At 46.5% G+C, this 20,046-nt stretch overlaps 1 protein-coding gene across 1 annotated transcript in view; it reads right to left on the bottom strand.

The window, feature by feature from the left end:
* The window catches only part of LOC135915556 (adhesion G protein-coupled receptor B2-like), a 704,549-nt gene that overhangs the window by 96,698 nt on the left and 587,805 nt on the right, over positions 1–20,046 (bottom strand). The window lies entirely within an intron of this gene.

The raw sequence follows: 20,046 nt of genomic DNA, 5'->3' as shown, positions 1-20,046 counted from the left end.
AGGCTGACTATCAACGTTCTGACGCAATACGTTAGCATTTAACGTAATCTGGCAGTGGATTGCCACGTAAATTTTGCCCATCTGTGGCCGTAATTGTAAAGCAAGTGCATGTGATAAGTAATTTTTAACGTAACCTTGACACAGAATAGCGGTGCCCAAAAGTGTGTAATGGACATCAAAAATTACAAATGTTCCAAACTGGTATAAACAGGAATTCTACAGCATTAACGAGAGGGTGGCAGGTTTTGTTGTGAAACTTAATAAGAGGTACAAAATGAAGATTGTACAGGTCTACGCCCCTACATCCAGTCATGATAACCAGGAAGTCGAAAGCTTCTATGAAGACGTGGAATCGGCGATGGGTAGAGTGAAAACCAAATACACTATACTAATGGGCGAATTTATTGCCAAGGTAGGCAAGAAGCAGGCTGGAGACAAAGCAGTGGGGGAATATGGCAGAGGCACTAGGAATAGCAGGGGAGAGTTATTAGTAGAGTTTGCGGAACAGAATAATATGAGGATAATGAATACCTTCTTCTGCAAGCGGGATAGCCGAAAGTGGACGTGGAGGAGCCCGAACGGCGAGACAAGAAATGAAACAGACTTCATACTCTGCGCTAACCCTGGCATCATACAAGATGTGGACGTGCTCGGCAAGGTGCGCTGCAGTGACCACAGAATGGTAAGAACTCGAATTAGCTTAGACCTGAGAAGGGAACGGATGAAACTGGTACATAAGAAGCCGATCAATGAGTTAGCGGTAAGAGGGAAAATACAGGAATTCCAGATCAAGCTACAGAACAGGTACTCGGCTTTAACTCAGGAAGAGGACCTTAGTGTTGAAGCAATGAACGACAATCTTGTGGGCATCATTAAGGAGTGTGCAGTGGAAGTCGGTGGCAACTCCGTTAGGCAGGATACCAGTAAACTATCACAGGAGACGAAAGATCTGATCAAGAGATGCCAATGTATGAAAGCCTATAACCCTACAGCTAGAATAGAACTGGCAGAACTTTCGAAGTTAATCAACAAGCGTAAGACAGCTGACATCAGGAAATATAATATGGATAGAATTGAACATGCTATCAGAAACGGAGCAAGCCTAAAAACAGTGAAGAAGAAACTAGGAATTGGCAAGAATCAGATGTATGCGTTAAGAGACAAAGGCGGCAATATCATAACCAATATGGATGAGATAGTTCAAGTGGCTGAGGTGTTCTATAGAGATTTATACAGTACCAGTGGCACCCACGACGATAATGGAAGAGACAATAGTCTAGAGGAATTCAAAATCCCAAAAGTAACGCCGGAAGAAGTAAAGAAAGCCTTAGGAGATATGCAAAGGGGGAAGGCAGCTGGGGAGGATCAGGTAACATCAGATTTGCTGAAGAATGGTGGGCAGATTGTTCTAGAGAAACTGGCCCCCCTGCATACGCAATGACTCATGACCTCGAGCGTACCGGAATCTTGGAAGAACGCTAACGTAATCTTAATCCATAAGAAAGGGCACGCCAAAGATTTGAAAAATTATAGACCGATCAGCTTACTGTCCGTTGCCTACAAACTATTCACTAAGGTAATCGCAAATAGAATCAGGAACACCTTAGACTTCTGTCAAGCAAAGGACCAGGCAGGATTCCGTAAAGGCTACTCAACAATAGATCATATTGTAACGCACAATTGCGTGATGGTACTTCAATCGCTTTACCTTGGGCGAACTTGTGCCCGACACACAGCTAAACAAGAGCTTCACAGGAGCGTCCATAGTCTTTTCGCAAGAGACCCGCACCTCTTCTTCTTCGCTCGTGTCCCGCGCTCATGACACGCTGCTCCGATTGCGCGTGCCTTGCGAGCCCGTGTTGCCCGCTTCACTGCCGCTATCTTTCGCAGGCAGCAGTAAACAACTGCACGAACGCAGGAGGCGGCTGGCGCGCGTAATTCGAAATCATCTTGTGTCATTGTCCCCCTTCCAAGAGTGCATCGTCCCGATGCTCATACAGAGGGCGGTGATTTCTAGGCTGTCATGATTTCGCAACGCTTGTAGGCGGAAGCAGTTATTGCCTGTCGTAGTACGGTTTCATTCTGACGACGTGGACGATTTCTGTGCGATGCCGCTGTCGTGATGAGGTTACTTGACCTTCTGGAGCAACTTCGTAGTTCAACGGACTAATTCGGCGAATTATCCTATACGGGCCGAAGTAACGACGAAGAAGCTTCTCGGATAGGCCGCGCATCCGTACGGGAGTCCACACCCATACTTTGTCTCCAGGTGCATACTGGACGTCTCTTCGTCGCACGTTGTATCGGTCCGCGTCGGTTTGCTGTTGCTGCTGGATGCGGTATCGCGCCAGCTGCCGTGCTTCTTCAGCTCTTTGTGTGAAGTCGCTGACGTCATTGTCATTTTCGGAGGTCTCATCTACTGGTAGCATTGCATCTAAGGTTGTGGTGACGGTCCGGCCAAAAACGAGTTGGAAAGGTGTCATTTGAGTCGTCTCTTGCACAACGGTATTGTACGCGAACGTTGCGTACGGTAGTATCCTGTCCCATGTTCGGTGCTCCATGTCCACGTATATTGACAGCATATCAGTCAGCGTTCTGTTGAGTCGCTCAGTCAGTCCATTTGTCTGCGGATGATATGGCGTGGTTTTGCGGTGACTGGTGTGCGTCAATTTCATAATGGACTGTGTCAAGCGGGAAGTAAATATGGTTCCTCGGTCCGTGATGAGGACTTTAGGGGCGCCGTGCCGTAGTACTATGTTAGTGACAAAAAAATCAGCTACTTCACTGGCCGTTCCCTTGACAAGAGACCCTGTCTCGGCATATCGAGTTAGGTAGTCAGTTGCAACTACGATCCAACGCTTTCCTGATGACGATGTGGGAAAGGGGCCAAGTAAGTCCATTCCCACTTGTGCGAATGGAGTTTCCGGTGGCTGTATCGGTTGTAGGAGACCTGCTGGCTTGAATGGTGGTATTTTACGTCTTTGACAGTCCCGGCAGGTTCTTACGTAGTGCTGCACAGAATTCAATAACTTTGGCCAGTAATACTTCATGCGTATGCGTGCGAATGTTCTGCTCACTCCTAAATGTCCTGCTGCTGGCTCGTCGTGGCATGCTTCCAATATCTCGAGTCCTAACATTGAAGGTACGACGAGCAGAAATGTCTCTGCACTATGTTTGAAATTTGGTTTGTACAGGACATTATTTCTCAGGACGAACGACGACAAGCTGCGGACAAAAGCTCGTGGAATGTCGACAGGATGTCCTTCTAAGTAATCAATGAGCAGGCGTAACTCCGCGTCGGATCGCTGATGCTGAGCCATTTGTGATGATGTTACAGCTCCTAGGAAAGGGCAATCCTGTTCATTTTCCCTAAGCGTAGATTCCGTGTATTCAATCGGGGCACGGGACAAGCAATCTGCATCACTGTGCTTGTGACCGGACTTGTATACGACCGTTATATCGTATTCCTGCAGCCGTAGACTCCACCTTGCCAGCCGTCCAGATGGGTCTTTGAGATTTGCCAGCCAGCACAACGAATGATGGTCGCTGATAGCTCGGAATGGTCGGCCAATAAGTATGGTCTAAACTTGCTGATGGCCCATATCACCGCGAGGCATTCTTTTTCTGTCGCTGAGTAGTTCACCTCAGCCTTCGAAAGTGTTCGACTGGCATACGCAATGACTCGTTCCTCTCAGTTTTGCCACTGAATGAGGACGGCACCGAGACCTAAATTGCTTGCGTCTGTGTGAATATCAGTGTCGGCTACCTCGTCGAAATGAGCGAGAACTGGGTGGTTCTGAAGACGCTTTCGGAGCTCATTGAAAGCATTCTCCTGCTCATTCAACCAGACGAAAGGCGCGTCTTCCTTTGTTAGCCGCGTTAGTGGTTCGGCGATCCTTGAAAAATTTTTCACAAAGCGTCTGTAGTAGGCGCAAAATCCTAAGAATCGCCTAACAGCCTTTTTGTCGGTTGGTTTCGGAAATTTCTCCACTGCCGCAGTCTTCTCAGGGTCCGGGCGAATGCCTTCTGAACTGACGACATGGCCGAGGAAAAGAAGCTCGCGAAAGCCAAAATGACATTTCTGCGGTTTTATCGTCAGACCTGCTGACCTAATCGCTTCCATCACAGCCCGCAGACGTTCTACATGCTGCTCGAAGGTGGTAGAAAAAACCACGACATCGTCAAGATAAACCCTGCTAGTAACAGCGCAAAATATAGACAAGGGACGAGACAAGAAGACACCACAGCGCTTGTGGTGTCTTCTTGTCTCGTCCCTTGTCTATATTTTGCGCTGTTACTAGCAGGATGGAAAACCAACAAGCCCAAGCTGCTATTCTAGAGTCAAGATAAACGAGACAGGTTTGCCATTTCAGACCGGTGAGCACAGTGTCCATCATCCGCTGAAATGTGGCAGGTGCGGAACAAAGGCCGAATGGGAGCACTTTGAACTCGTACAGACCGTCTGGCGTCACAAACGCCGTCTTTTCACGATCTCGTTCGTCCACTTCTATCTGCCGGTAGCCGCTTTTGAGGTCCAGGGAGGAAAAGAATTTGGCATCTCGTAGTCTATCTAGAGTGTCATCGATTCTTGGAAGTGGGTACACATCCCGCTTTGTGACGGCGTTCAGCTTTCGGTAATCAATGCAGAAGCGCAAGGTTTGATCCTTTTTCTTTACAAGTACCACAGGCGACGCCCACGGACTTGCCGACGGCTGAATTACGTCGTCTTCAAGCATTTCCTTAACTTGACTTCCGATGGCTTCCCTCTCTTTTGGTGACACTCGGTAGGGATGCTGGCAAATAGGCCTCACTGATTCGTCAACAATTATCCGATGTTTGGCAATAGATGTCCGCCGGACTTCGGATGACCCTGAAAAACATTCGGCAAATTCTCTTACGAGGGTCTCTATTTGCTCCTTTTGTCTGGGCGATAGGCCTGGTTCGATGTCGATGGCTGCAAGGACAGCATCCACATCTTGAAAATTCGATGGTGAAGACTCCGGAATGCTGAGATCTGTAACTTGGACGAAGTTATTAAGGGTGGCAACAACGGTTCCCTTCGCGACATGTTGCACCTCATTCCCAAAATTAGTGAGGAAAACGTTGGCACATCCGCCACGCAGCTGAACAAGGCCTCTTGCCATGCAGATCCCCTTTTCGAGTAAGAGACTGGTGTTGCTGTCTGCAATTCCTTCGTAGTCACTGAACGCGTCGCTTCTGACTGTGACGGCTACGCTGGATCTCGGAGGAAGCATCACGTCGTCATCGGCAATGTAAAGGGCGTCGAATTTTTCTTCAGTGTTGAATGCTGCGACAGCGTGCTTGGTTGAGAAGGAAACACATGATTCCCGCAAGTTGATTATAGCGCCATTATCCTGCAAGAAGTCCATGCCAATAATCAAGCCTCTTGAGCACTCGGAAAGTACGATTAAGCTGGCGACGTACGTGAAGCCTCGAATTCCTATTCTAGCCGTACACTTGCCCGTCGGGTCGATGAGGTGTCCTCCTGCTGTGCGAACTTGTGGCCCTTTCCAAGGAGTCAGCACTTTCTTCAGTTTCCTGGCGAGCTCACTACTTACTACCGAGTAATCTGCACCTGTATCCACTAATGCGTCTACTTCGTAACCGTCAACAAACACACGTAAATCGGAAGCAACGTCACTCTTAAGGCACTGGTTTCTGAGTCCCTCGTCGTCGCTTACCTCCCGAGGTAAGCGACCTTACCTCCCGAGGTCGCTGACTCTAGTTTTCCCGACGCGGGCTCTGTGAACGGCGTCTTGGAGAGCTTGAAGATGGGTGGAGGCTCGGTGACCGATGCCTCAACGGCGCTGTTGACCGAGGTTGGTGTTGCTGGTAGGCGTATGGGGAGCTTTGACGAGTGGACAGGTACTCTTCGATTTCCAAGGGACGCTCACCATTTCGAGGGCAAGGTGCGTTCACCGGAAAACCGCGAAGCCCTGCCTGACGATAGTGGCACATTCTGTACAGGTGGCCAGCCTCACCGCAATGGTAGCAGAGGGGTATTCGGTCAGGAGTGCGCCATACATCGGCCTTCCTGAATCTTCTCTCGGGTGGCGGCAGCGTAGTACGAGGCATCGAGCTATTCATAGCGGAAGTGGCTGCGACGTCAGCACGTCCGGGAGTTTGCCTCAGCACATCGGCATATGAGAGGGTCGGCTGGCGCAGGAGTGGCGCTTGGGGCTGCGCACTAATCTATGGTTCCCGGACCACCTGTCTGACTTCTTCGCGAACGAGGTCTGCCAGCGAAGAGGGCGTTGGAACATTCTGGTCAAGCCGTAGCCTCTGAAGCTCTTCTCGCACTACGGATCGCACGAGCTCTCGCATGACCTCCACGCTGTTTCCAAAGACGGCCGGAAATGCGCCCACAGAGGTGATGTTCATCTCCCGGTTATACATCCTTGATCGCTGTTGCAACGTGCTTTCCATAGTCGTCGCCTCTGAACGAAACTCAGCGACGGTGCGCGGCGGGCTCCGAACCAACCCTGCGAACAGTTCCTGTTTTACGCCCCGCATTAGATGGCGTAGTTTCTTGTCCTCGCTCATGTTCGGATCCGCTCGGCGGAATAGGCGGGACATGTCTTCTACATACATGGCCACGCTTTCGTTGTTACGCTGGTTTCTAGCTTGCAGGGCAGCTTCGGCCCTCTCCCTGCGGTCGGTACTCGGATAGGTTGCCAGCAACTCCCGTCGAAAAGCATCCCACGACACAAATGTCGCTTCGTGGTTTTCGAACCATGTTCGTGCGCTGTCCTCCAATGCGAAGTAAACGTTTCGTAGCTTGCGCTCTCCGCTCCATCCATTGAACTCAGCCACGCGCTCAAAGCGTTCCAGCCAGTCCTCTGCGTCTTCAAATGTGTCGCCGTGGAAAGGCTCTGGCGTCATTGGCGAGTTGACTACGATATGAGTTGACGTGGTTTGAGTGGTCATCTCGATAGCGTTTCCGCTAGCAGATGCTGACGCACCGATAGAATCCGGCAAAGGGGAGAACTCAGGGGGCTCACCACGTAGGCGACGACTGCTGCGTTGGTGAACAGGAGTCAATTCGATGGGTCCAAGTTGCCTTGAGTCCAGGTTCCTTTCCCTGACACTAGAAGGGCTTGAAATCATACCCAGCACCTCCACCAGATTTGTAACGCACAATTGCGTGATGGTACTTCAATCGCTTTACCTTGGGCGAACTTGTGCCCGACACAGAGCTAAACAAGAGCTTCACAGGAGCGTCCGCAGTCTTTTCGCAAGAGACCCGCACCTCTTCTTCTTCGCTCGTCTCCCGCGCTCATGACACGCTGCTCCGATTGCGCGTGCCTTGCGAGCCCGTGTTGCCCGCTTCACTGCCGCTATCTTTCGCAGGCAGCAGTAAACAACTGCACGAACGCAGGAGGCGGCTGGCGCGCGTAATTCGAAATCATCTTGTGTCAATATTCACACTATCAATCAGGCGATAGAGAAATGTGCGGTATATAACCAACCCTTATATATGCCTTTCATTGATTACGAGAAAGCATTTGATTCTGTCGAAACCTCAGCAGCCATGGCGGCATTACGGAATCAGGGTGTAGATGAGCCGTATGTAAAAATACTGAAAGCTATCTATAGCGGCTCCACAGCCACCGTAGTCCTCCATAAAGAAAGCAACAAAATCCCAATAAAGAAAGGCGTCAGACATTGAGATACGATCTCTCCAATGCTATTCACAGCGTGTTTACAGGAGGTATTCAGAGACCTGGATTGGGAAGAATTGGGGATACAAGTTAATGGAGAATACCTTAGTAACTTGCGATTCGCTGATGATATTGCCTTGCTTAGTAACTCAGGGGACCAATTGCAATGCATGCTCACTGACCTGGAGAGGCAAAGCAGAAGAGTGGGTTTAGAAATTAATCTGCAGAAAACTAAAGTAATGTTTAACAGTCTCGGAAGAGAACAGCAATTTACAATAGGCAGCGAGGCACTGGAAGTAGTAAGGGAATACATCTACTTAGGGCAGGTAGTGACGGCATATCCGGATCATGAGACAGAAATAATCAGAAGAATAAGAATGGGCTGGGGTGCGTTTGGCAGGCATTCTCAGATCATGAACAGCAGGTTGCCATTATCCCTCAAGAGGAAAGTGTATAATAGCTGCGTCTTACCAGTACTCACCTACGGGGCAGAAACCTGGAGGCTTACGAAAAGGGTTCTACTCAAATTGAGGACGACGCAACGAGCTATGGAAAGAAGAATGATAGGTGTAACCTTGAGGGATAAGAAAAGGGGAGAGTGGGTGAGGGAACAAACGCGAGTTAATGGCATCTTAGTTGAAATCAAGAAAAAGAAATGGGCATGGGCAGGACATGTAATGAGGAGGGAAGATAACAGATAGTCATTAAGGGTTACGGACTGGATTCCAAGGGAAGGGAAGCGTAGCAGGGGACGGCAGAAAGTTAGGTGGGCGGATGAGATTAAGAAGTTTGCAGGGACAGCATGGCCACAATTAGTACATGACCGGGGTTGTTGGAGAGGTATGGGAGAGGCCTTTGCCCTGCAGAGGGCGTAACCAGGCTGATGATGATTATGATGATGAACCAAGGCTTCAGGATACAACGATCGTGCTTAAAAGCAAATACACTGTGGCACGTGAACTGTTGGAGGCCAACCAGATTAAGAATAGAGGGGATGCCTGTGTCAGCATGCCTGTGTCTGAATATTTACACAAATGAATGCATGTTTTTAGATAAGTTTTAGATATTGGCTAATCCTATGATTCCCGTCATCTTCTGTGTTCTCACGCGTGCACCTTCACACATGCAATGCTTCTGTTTTTTCTTCCCCTTCTCCCCATGGCTATATATTCAGCTGCTTTTGACCTCAATAAACAGTTGCAAGTAGCACCTTGTCCTGTCTTTGTTCTTTCTTACTGTGTTGTCTCTGTTGTCGCTTCATCTTCTGAAAGCCCTTCACCAAGTAGCCCTACAACGTGTTCTACTGGAAAACTACCACTAGACAGTGATCTTCCATTTCTTGACCTCATTGTTTTCTTTGGTGAGTGTCATGTGCACTGCATCTATGCCCCGTCTTTTAAGGAGGGAATTCTGCCTTTCGCATCAGCGCACTGTTCGGCTGTGAAGCTCTGCCACAGAAGCACGAAATAGCATCCTCAACAAGTCGAGGAGAACTTCTATACCTAGAATACTTTGTTTAGCGCAAAACGACAGAGACAAGAAAGACGACAGGACAAGGCGCTACTCTCAACTGACATCATTTTATTGCGTCACTCCTTTATAGACCGCTCAAACTAGAGGAACATGCGCAGTGAGCACCATGTGGTGGAGCCACCAACATCCGATCCCAAGAGCGCACTCATGCGACAGAATCCAAAAAACCAAATTCAGCGCTGTACAAGGTTAAGGAAGGCACACTAATGCACTGTGACCCCAATCACTGAATGAAAAATGCTTCCGATAACTCTCGGGCGGTGGTGTCACGGCTCATCTTCAAAATCGTGGTATCACGAAACAGGGGTTTGCACTTGCATGTTTTACAATGCAGAGCCAAATTGGAACCTGTGCCTGTTGGTATGGATCGCTCATGTTCTCTAAGGCGCTCGTTAACACAGCGGCCTGACTGCCCTACATACACTTTGCCACATGACAAGGGAATCTTATAAACCACACCGACGCTGCAATCTACAAACTTCACGTGGTTCTTTTCACAAACAGGTTTTTTACTTGTTTTAGAAATACGGTTGCACAACATTGACAGTTTCTGAGGAGCGGAAAACACTATCGGAATTTGGTATCTAGTGGCGACATTCTTTAGATTGTGAGCCACTCTGTGGCAATACGGCACAACTTCAGGCCTCTTCTTTTGTGTGATGCAGTTACTTTTGTGCCGCTTCCCTTTCAGTTTTTGAAGCAAAACCTCCGAGACTGACGTCACCACCACACTTGGGTAACCAGCAGCCTGCAGCCTATTTAACTGTGCAATGAAACTCATGTTCGCAGAGTGATGACAAGATTTCTTTAAGGAAGATTCTAAACACATCAAAGCAATAGCGCGTTTCACAGTCTTTGAGTGCGCAGACGCGTAAGGTAAAAGACCCTTACGTGCACGTGGCGAGTACATCCAACAGGCGTGGCCTGTTTGTAAGGATAGCTGCAAATCTAAAAACTGGAGTTTACCGTCCCTAGATAGCTCATGTGTGAAAGTTAAACCTTTGCCATTGTCATTGAACATAGTTAAAATATCAGCTACCGTCACGGAGCATTCGTTGTTGGTCTGTTTTATCACAAGGAAATCGTCAACATATCTAAAAATCTGAACCGAGTCATTGTTTAAGGCACTCTTAAGAGCGCGGTGGACAAACGATAAAAAAATATTACAAAGAGCAGGCGCCACACATGAACCAATACACACACCATTTTTCTGGATAAAAAGGTTATTTTGGAACTGGATAAAAGTTGCACTTAAATAAAATTCAAGAAGGGACATGAAACTTTCCGAAGATAACCCGGTCGCATTGCGAAAATCTACCTCGCCGCTTTCTTCGATGCACGTCATCACACTGCGAAATAGCTCATCATGTGGTATCGAATAGTACAGATCTTCGACGTCAACAGAAAAAATGTCGGTTACTGAATGGTTGTCTTCCAGAAAGGAAACAACATCGAAAGAGTCCTTTATGCCATAAGGATCGTCAATAGTTAAATGTTTCAACTGCGCTAAACAAAGTATTCATGGATTCGCACCAACTAGCCCGCCAACGCATTGTGCTGTTCTATACCTAGGTCTAACATTGGCCTACAGTGGTGTGACCACTGTTAGATCACATTCAGAAGGTCAGCCATAGTCTCAAAATCTGGGTTCAAAAAGGTGAATCAGACCAGGCCTTGACGCAAAGTGTAGCAAGAGGCACATGCAGCAGTTCAACTGTGTGGTTGTTTACAACATCTCGCTGTCCTGCAGCTGCAACTAGGCAGGACAAATAGGCCTAATATTTGTTTGTGTGTGTGTGTGTGTGTGTGTGTGTGTGTGTGTGTGTGTGTGTGTGTGTGCGCGCGCGCACAATTAACCAAAAGTCTTAGCCTGCGCTCGTGTTGTTTGGCCTTCTCCTGTCTTTTGATGTTGTCCCCAAGTAATCAGTCGGTGTCACATTCTTATAGAATTTGCAGTCATGAGATTCATGCTTTGGAACATGATCAGAAGCTACCAAATGGATGACATAATCCATCTACATGTGTTGGTGTAGATAAATGTGTCTGTGCAGTAGGGGTAGGGCATCATATGTGCTTGTTTAGCCCTTATGTATGCACTTTTGTTTCCAGAGCTTGTGACACAGTGATTCAAACTATGTCTGTGAAAACAGTGCTGCACGTTGCAAGGAAATGTTACAACACTTGTAGGTGAAGCTCGGTGTTGTGAGAGGTTATAGAAACTTGCTTTTTGCAAGCTTCTAGAGCATTTTTTAAAGATGCCTAACTCCCGCGTGCATCGTGTTCATGACTCGCTATGAAACTGTCAGAAAGTATGTCCTTTATGCCATCCGTTTCTAAAGATTACATGAATATAATTAACCCTTTGAGAGTCAATCTTTGTCGCCATATTCGACCGCCCAGGGTCGATTTTTTTATTGCAGATTCCAATTCTTAGGGACTCATTTCGAAAAAAATTTACCGTAATTTTTCTAGGGTGTCCGTAAAACCAGAAAAAAATTATTTTGCGTTGGTATACTATATGTACTCTTTATTCATGAATAACAATAATAAAAAAGGAAATAAACCTATAAGAGTAAAAAATTTGTTACATTGTTATAGTTCAAGGCTTTGAAAATGTGCACACGAGAATACTTTGCAAGACTCAAATGTTCCTGCTCTTACACTAATACGTACTGTTATGAGCAATATCTAAGGGAACACAGGAACGCGTAGAAAACACCATCAGAAACAAAGCAGAAAGGGGGACGCTGTTCTAACAACTGTTCGCACTCGCGCCATGCGTCTGGAAAGTGCGGAATTTCACATCGCCAGCAGACAGTGATAACACTGTTCCATATTGCGGCACTGGTAACCTTTTGCGTCAAATCATTATAAAAGATAGCACTGTTCCGGACTTCGATATGGATTAATGGTAAATCTTCTAAACCGGGAAAAATTGTCTTTAAGGGTGAGTTTAAAATAAGTTTATTGGCGCTTGCCGAATATTAAAAAGATATTGAAGCAAATGAAGTAAGGCAATAGCGTTATCGCAGCTTATCCTCGTCCTTTCCTTTGTTCGTTGGTGGCCTAATAACGCGTCATGCCACCGTCGACATAACGACGGCCTCCATTCTTTGAGGCAAAGACGTGTAGACAGCCTCGATGAATGCGGTATCACGCTGAAGGCGAGCTTCCACTCATGTTCTATTGCTTCCCGTAGTTGGTCGGAGTTCGCCAGTTCTAGTGAGCTCTTCGAAAGGTTCACTTTCATACGGCCCCAAACGTGCTCTCTAATGTTCATGTCGGCACCCTTCGCACACCACTGAAGTTGCATTAACCCTCGCTCTTCCAAAAGGCGCGCCACGTCCTTCGATGTGTGAACGGGAGACAAGTCCTGCTGGAAAAAATAACACCCATCCGGGTGCGGCCTGTTCAACACATCGGGGATCATCTGGTGCTCGAGCAGAGTGCAATTCGCAGCACTGGTGAACCTGCCATCAATTCTCACCAGTGGGCCTAGGCCTGGGTGGGAAACCACCCCCCAGACGTTCACAGACACGTGTCCACTGGCGGCCACCTCCTGGATATTCTGCAGACTAAAGCGTGTGTTTGCGGTCCACCACACTCTCTTCCTTGGTCCCAGCGGCTCGAGAACGTAAACTCATCAGAGAGAACTACATACTTCTACCTACTCTCACTCCAGCTGCGGTGTTCAGTAGCGAACCTAAGGCGAGCCGCTTTGTTGGCTGCGGTGAGCAGAGCTTTCTGTGCGGCGATGCGACTTTGCAGTCCTGCTTCTCTAAGCCTTCGTCGTACCGTGCTGTCACTCAAGTTGTTCAAGCCAAGAGCACCTCGAACGTCTTTTGCACTTTGAAATGGCTTGTCGCTGATGGCAGCCACGATGCAAAAGTCTTGGTCGTTCGTTGTTGATCGAGGTTGTGTGCGGTGCGGTGCATCGTTTATGCGTCCTTCGTCTCGGTAAGCCTGGATAATCCGGTTGACCGTTTTCAGTGGGCAGCTTGTCACGAGAGCAATATTGCGCTGCGTATAACCTCTTTTAGACATTTCTATTATATCTTTCCGCTCTTTAAAGGCACTCGAGGCATCTTGAGGCTACAAATTCAGAGTTGACTGCTCTGCGTGGGCCACTGCAGTGTGCGACGTGAATTTTTTCTGAACGAACTTCGTAAAACAGTCGCACGAGAGACAGTTTGTCAATGTTCTTTTTTTTAATTTTTCTTTATTCTATTCCTCTGTTGTCATTGGTTCGAGCGTCGCCACTGTTCGAGATGCCACTGACAACCGAGTGCGTCGATTCAAATAAAGAATTGGTTTGAAGTGCAGGGCAAACTTTTTCTCGGGGTACTATCAAGTGGTTGCACGAACAAAAAAAGAGAATGAAAGAAAAGAAAGTGAATCGCTGTAAGTCACTGGCGACGATCACCGTCTTATCGGCTGTCGGACGAACCATGACGTAAGCTGCTCCTTTGTAGAAATGCCAGTGTGGTGGGAGTGCCAACAGATAGTAGAAGAGCGCTCTCCTTTCCCCCTTCGTTTTTCACAGCGCCATCTGTGTATCGCTCCGAGTCTGTTTCAAGGCTGTTTGCCACGCGTTCCTGTGTTCCTTTCATATTGCTTTTGATAGTACATCCATAGCGTAATGGAACTGTGTAGGTGCACGCACTCAAGAAAACTGTGCGGTTGTGTGCCCATCAAAAAAGCAAAACGTGTGACAAACTTCTACTAATCTTCATCTTATCATCAACCAGATGCAATTAGTTTTCGCGAGTCTCATAAAAAAAAGGAAAAGGAGCAACAGAAGCGCATGCACGGCAGCATCCTTCCTATGCGCACCCCTGCGAGCACTTAAATGAGCGAGAAACAAGCAGTAGCCTTTTGAGCGATTAGTAACGAGATAGCCATCAGTTTTGCAAGCGCAAGAAGCCGAAACGGCCTGCGAAAGCAAAACCCAAACCGCCACCCGCCCGCGCGCATGCCAATGCGCTAGCGGTAGTACATAGACGCGCAGGAGCAAACTAGCGCTAAGACAAACCATGCAACGATAACTGAGAGAGCGAGGCGTGCAAAGCAAATTCCCTGTATTTCCACATAATGGCAGCACATGACAGAAAAGAAAAGGTTAGGAAATTGTCGCGCTTTTTAAACCTACAGACAGCGCCGTAAATATGCGGCATCGACCATTTTTGTACTTCGCGGTGCGGTATATTTACGTCATTGACCCTCGAAGGGTTAAGGACTCATGCTCCTTGAAACAATTTCCCATAACAACATTGTAAAATACCACCTGGGGGTCTCGCATCTCTTACATCTGCTGTTTTGCACATCATAATTTAATAAAACTGCATTTAGTAGCTGCTCAGCACAGGCCCCATTTTGTTTTATCACACTTTTTTGTCTTTTCTCCCCCTGCCCCAGGTCTTATTTCAACAACTGCTATCTGCAGGCCGTCATAAAATTGCTTCAACATTGTTGACAGATTCCAATATTTTTTCGAACCATTCTCTCATGTGATCTAAAGAAAATTAACTTGATTAGCCTGACGGGAAGATGAATTTGAAATAATTTATTTATTGTACTTGCTTGGTAGCACTGAACTGTTTCTTTAATCAATATAATACTTGCAATTCACCTTTGTATTGCTGGGTACCTGTAGAGATATGCTTAGTTATTCACCAGAAAGGATCCCGAATTTTCCACCTTCTTAGTGTAGGTTAGACACTCACTTGTTGCACTTCACAAAGATCAACTTGTGGTTGGTAGGAAATAAAAGTTTACTGAGAATTTTCATGCATCCAATTTGATTCTGTGTACTAGCATGTTTGTATTAGCATGTATTTCATGGAGTTGAGGCTCCATAAAAGTACATTCTGTCATTCAATGTCTGTGACATGGTTAAGCAGGTTGACCATATCTAATTAGAACTTCCTATGTTCTGGGGCACTTGTTTGCAAATTAAATTATGTGGTTTGGTGCTGTCAGTGTAAGCTTAATGTCGTTTTTTGTTCTCCCAGGAAGGACGCAAGCATTGCAAGGAGCCATTTGACCTGCCGCCACATTATTATTGTATTTGGTAAGGTCTATTACAGATGTTATTTCGTGTAGTATGTGCTATAATTGTGTACTATGTGTTCAAAACTTCGGTAGGTGGGTTGTTCGACAACAGGTGTTTAGAAATTAATATTTATAAGAGATGTTCAAGGTCATTAGTGATACAATTGCTGCTCCCTGCTGAATTTTTTTCCAAATTGAATGATGAGCCATCCAGCAAGTGCGGCTCTCCTGGCTAATTATACAAACTTTCAAATACGGGTAATTTTTTATCACAAGTGTACAGCAGTCGGGGACAACTGTTCACAGCGACAATTTCATAATATTTACTTAGAGGCAAAAGTGAGTCAAAGGTCAGGTGTACTTATGAAGTTTTGTGAAACAAGTTCATCATCATATTGCTTACTTCATTGAAAAGTTTGTCGCGGAATTCTCACTTCTGTGAACAGATCAACAGTTGTCGAACGATGGTCGTCTCTATAGCCAATGTTTGGGCAAGAGGCGTGTCTTCATAGCACTAACAAGAGACATCTTTGCCATGCAGCTTGAGCTGATCAGTATGAAGAGATTACATGGGATAGGAACACAAAGCATTAGTGGGCCTCTTCGATTATCAGTACTTGACAGTCCTGGACTGCTTAGCACTGCTGTCCCGCATTCGATTTTCTCAATCAGCTTCGGAAGCCCCATCCACCAGTCCGAGGGCAGCCAGTATCGCATTCGTTTCACCAGAAGTCACAGGCTGTGCGGACTCTCAGAGCTGTCAGCAGATATTTGTTCATACATATGCAAGTAGCTACCAGACGGCGGCTGTCTTAAAAAAGATGCATGCGGGCTTGACGCCATGTTTTAAAAGAGGCTGTGTGTTTATGTGTACTTTGCGCGTTCCAGACAGAAATGTCATGCACTCAGCTATCGCTTCCGTTAAATCGATGCTTTGTGTGCCATAATACGAAGTTTTCATGAGTGGTCTTATTGCTGCAACCTTAGTCCTTGTGTTTTTTTAAGGCAAAGCGCAGTGATCAGGCGCAAATGCTTGCTTTTCTTGATGTGTTTTGTGAAATCTGTCATGCTCATTGCTATATGCATAGTAAACAGGTAGATTTCGCTGTTCAGATGAGTGAAACTGGTGGACGAGGAAACATATCATATTGCATGTAGATATTTATTGCTGGTAGCTGGCGTGGAATACAGGGTGTTTCACGTAACTTGAGCTGTATGGGGAGCTTTTCATGTTGCTCTACAATTTTCTAATGGACACTTCTAATCAGATTAAAATATTTGAAAAGTTGATTATTAACAAAGGTAAAATATTTATTGTGGTGAAATGAAAAAATATCTAAGTATCTTCATCATCATCATCATCATCATCATCATCATCATCATCATCAGCCTGGTTGCGCCCACTGCAGGGCAAAGGCCTCTCCCATGCTTCTCCAACAACCCCGGTCATGTACTAATTGTGGCCATGCCGTGCATGCAAACTTCTTAATCTCATCCGCCCACCTAACTTCCTGCCGCCCCCTGCTACGCTTCCCTTCCCTTGGGATCCAGTCCGTAACCCTTAATGACCATCGGTTATCTTCCCTCCTCATTACATGTCCTGCCCATGCCCATTTCTTTTTCTTGATTTCAACTAAGATATCATTAACTCGCGTTTGTCCCCTCACCCAATCTGCTCTTTTCTTATCCCTTAACGTTACACCTATCATTCTTCTTTCCATAGCTCGTTGTGTCGTCCTCAATTTGAGTAGAACCCTTTTCGTAAGCCTCCAGGTTTCTGCCCCGTAGGTGAGTACTGGTAAGACACAGCTATTATATACTTTTCTCTTGAGGGATAATGGCAACCTGCTGTTCATGATTTGGGAATGCCTGCCAAAGCACCCCAGCGCATTCTTATTCTTCTGATTATTTCCGTCTCATGATCCGGATCCGCCGTCACTACCTGCCCTAAGTAGATGTATTCCCTTACGACTTCCAGTGCCTCGCTGCCTATTGTAAATTGGTGTTCTCTCCCGAGACTGTTAAGCATTACTTTAGTTTTCTGCAGATTAATTTTTAGACCCACTCTTCTGCTTTGCCTCTCCAGGTCAGTGAGCATGCATTGCAATTGGCCCCCTGAGTTACTAAGCAAGGCAATATCATCAGCGAATCGCAAGTTACTAAGTTATTCTCCATTAACTTTTATCCCCAATTCTTCCCAATCCAGGTCTCTGAATACCTCCTGTAAACACGCTGTGAATAGCATTGGAGATATCGTATCTCCCTGCCTGACGCCTTTCTTTATTGGGATTTTGTTGCTTGCTTTATGGAGGACTACGGTGGCTGTGGAGCCGCTATAGATATCTTCCAGTATTTTTACATATGGCTCATCTACACCCTGATTCCGTAATGCCTCCATGACTGCTGAGGTTTCGACTGAATCAAATGCTTTCTCGTAATCAATGAAAGCTATATATAAGGGTTGGTTATATTCTGCACATTTCTCTATCACTTGATTGATATTGTGAATATGGTCTATTGTTGAGTAGCCTTTACGGAATCCTGCCTGGTCCTTTGGTTGACAGAAGTCTAAGGTATTCCTGATTCTATTTGCAATTACCTTAGTAAATACTTTGTAGGCAACGGATAGTAAGCTGATCGCTCTATAATTTTTCAAGTCTTTGGCGTCCCCTTTCTTATGGATTAGGATTATGTTAGCGTTCTTCCATGATTCCGGTACGCTCGAGGTCATTAGTCATTGCGTATGCACGGTGGCCAGTTTCTCTAGAACAATCTGCCCACCATTCTTCAGCAAATCTGATGTTACCTGATCCTCCCCAGCTGCCTTCCCCCCTTTGCATATCTCCTAAGGCTTTCTTTACTTCTTCCGGCGTTAATTTTGGGATTTTGAATTCCACTAGACTATTGTCTCTTCCATTATCGTCGTGGGTGCCACTGGTACTGTATAAATCTCTATAGAACACCTCAACCACTTGAACTATCTCATCCATATTGGTTATGATATTGCCGCCTTTGTCTCTTAACGCATACATCTGATTCTTGCCAATTCCTAGTTTCTTCTTCATTGTTTTTAGGCTTCCTCCATTTCTGATAGCATGTTCAATTCTATCCATATTATACTTCCTTATGTCAGCTGTCTTACGCTTGTTGATTAACTTCGAAAGTTCTGCCAGTTCTATTCTAGCTGTAGGGTTATATGCTTTCATACATTGACGTTTCTTGATCAGATCTTTCGTCTCCTGCGATAGTTTGCTGGTATCCTGCCTAACGGAGTTACCACCGACTTCCATTGCACACTCCTTAATGATGCCGGCAAGATTGTTGTTCATTGCTTCAACACTACGGTCCTCTTCCTGAGTTAAAGCTGAATACCTGTTCTGTAGCTTGATCTGGAATTCCTCTATCTTCCCTCTTACCGCTAACTCATTAATCGGCTTCTTATGTACCAGTTTCTTCCGTTCCCTCCTCAGGTCTAGGCTAATTCGAGTTCTTAACATCCTGTGGTCACTGCAGCGCACCTTGCCGAGCACGTCCACATCTTGTATGATGCCAGGGTTAGCGCAGAGTATGAAGTCTATTTCATTTCTAGCCTCGCCGTTCGGGCTCCTCCACGCCCACTTTCGGCTATCCCGCTTGCGGAAGAAGGTATTCATTATCCTCATATTATTCTGTTCCGCAAACTCTACTAATAACTCTCCTCTGCTATTCCTAGTGCCTATGCCATATTCGCCCACTGCCTTGTCTCCAGCCTGCTTCTTGCCTACCTTGGCATTAAAGTCGCCCATTAGTATAGTGTATTTAGTTTTCACTCTACCCATCGCCGATACCACGTCTTCATAGAAGCTTTCGACTTCCTTGTCATCATGATTGGATGTAGGGGCGTAGACCTGTACAATGTTCATCTTGTACCTCTTATTAAGTTTCACAACAAGACCTGCCACCCTCTCGTTAATGCTATAGAATTCCTGTATGTTACCAGCTATATTCTTATTAACCAGGAACCTGACTCCCAGTTCTCTTCTCTCCGCTAAGCCCCGGTAGCACAGGACGTGCCCGCTATTTAGCACTGTATATGCCTCTTTTGGCCTCCTAACTTCACTGAGCCCTATTATATCCCATTTACTGCCCTCTAATTCCTCCAATAGCACTGCTAGACTCGCCTCACTAGATAGCGTTCTAGCGTTAAACGTTGCCACGTTCATATTCCAATGGCGGCCTGTCCGGAGCCAGTGATTCTTAGCACCCTCTGCTGCGTCGCAGGTCTGACCGCCGCCGTGGTCAGTTGCTTTGCAGCTGCTGGGGACTGAGGGCCGGGGTTTGATTGTTGTGTTCATAGGAGGTTGTGGCCAAGTACTGCACCAGGGTGGCCAATCCTGCTCTGGTGAGGGAGTGCGTCACCGGTTCTGGTCACCGGGATCAGGCCACACTCCAGGCCTGTTTGTGCAATTTTTATCAACACGCGGATTTTTTTTTTAAATCCGGTGGAAAATTGCCGGCACCGGGATTCAAACCACGGACCTCTTGCACGCGAGGCGGGTGTTCTACCTCTACGCCGCCGCTGCACCGCAAAGTATCTTCAAGTGACAGCAAACAATGTTACCTTGGTTCTGTCTAGCTACGTCACATTTGCATATTTTTATTGTTTGGCTCAAGTTACGTGGGACAACCTGTATAATCAGAGCTTCACCGATTGCTGCTGACATGTGTGCTGATTCCTTCTGTTACCCAAATTCGAAATTTTGCTTTTGGATGTGCAGGATTAGTAGACAGTGTAGACGCG

This window comes from Dermacentor albipictus, chromosome 9, assembly GCF_038994185.2.
Source record: "Dermacentor albipictus isolate Rhodes 1998 colony chromosome 9, USDA_Dalb.pri_finalv2, whole genome shotgun sequence".
In the NCBI taxonomy this organism is placed as follows: domain Eukaryota; kingdom Metazoa; phylum Arthropoda; class Arachnida; order Ixodida; family Ixodidae; genus Dermacentor; species Dermacentor albipictus.
The sequence above is the reverse complement of the archived record's forward strand: the minus strand, read 5'-3'. Positions and strand labels throughout refer to the sequence as shown.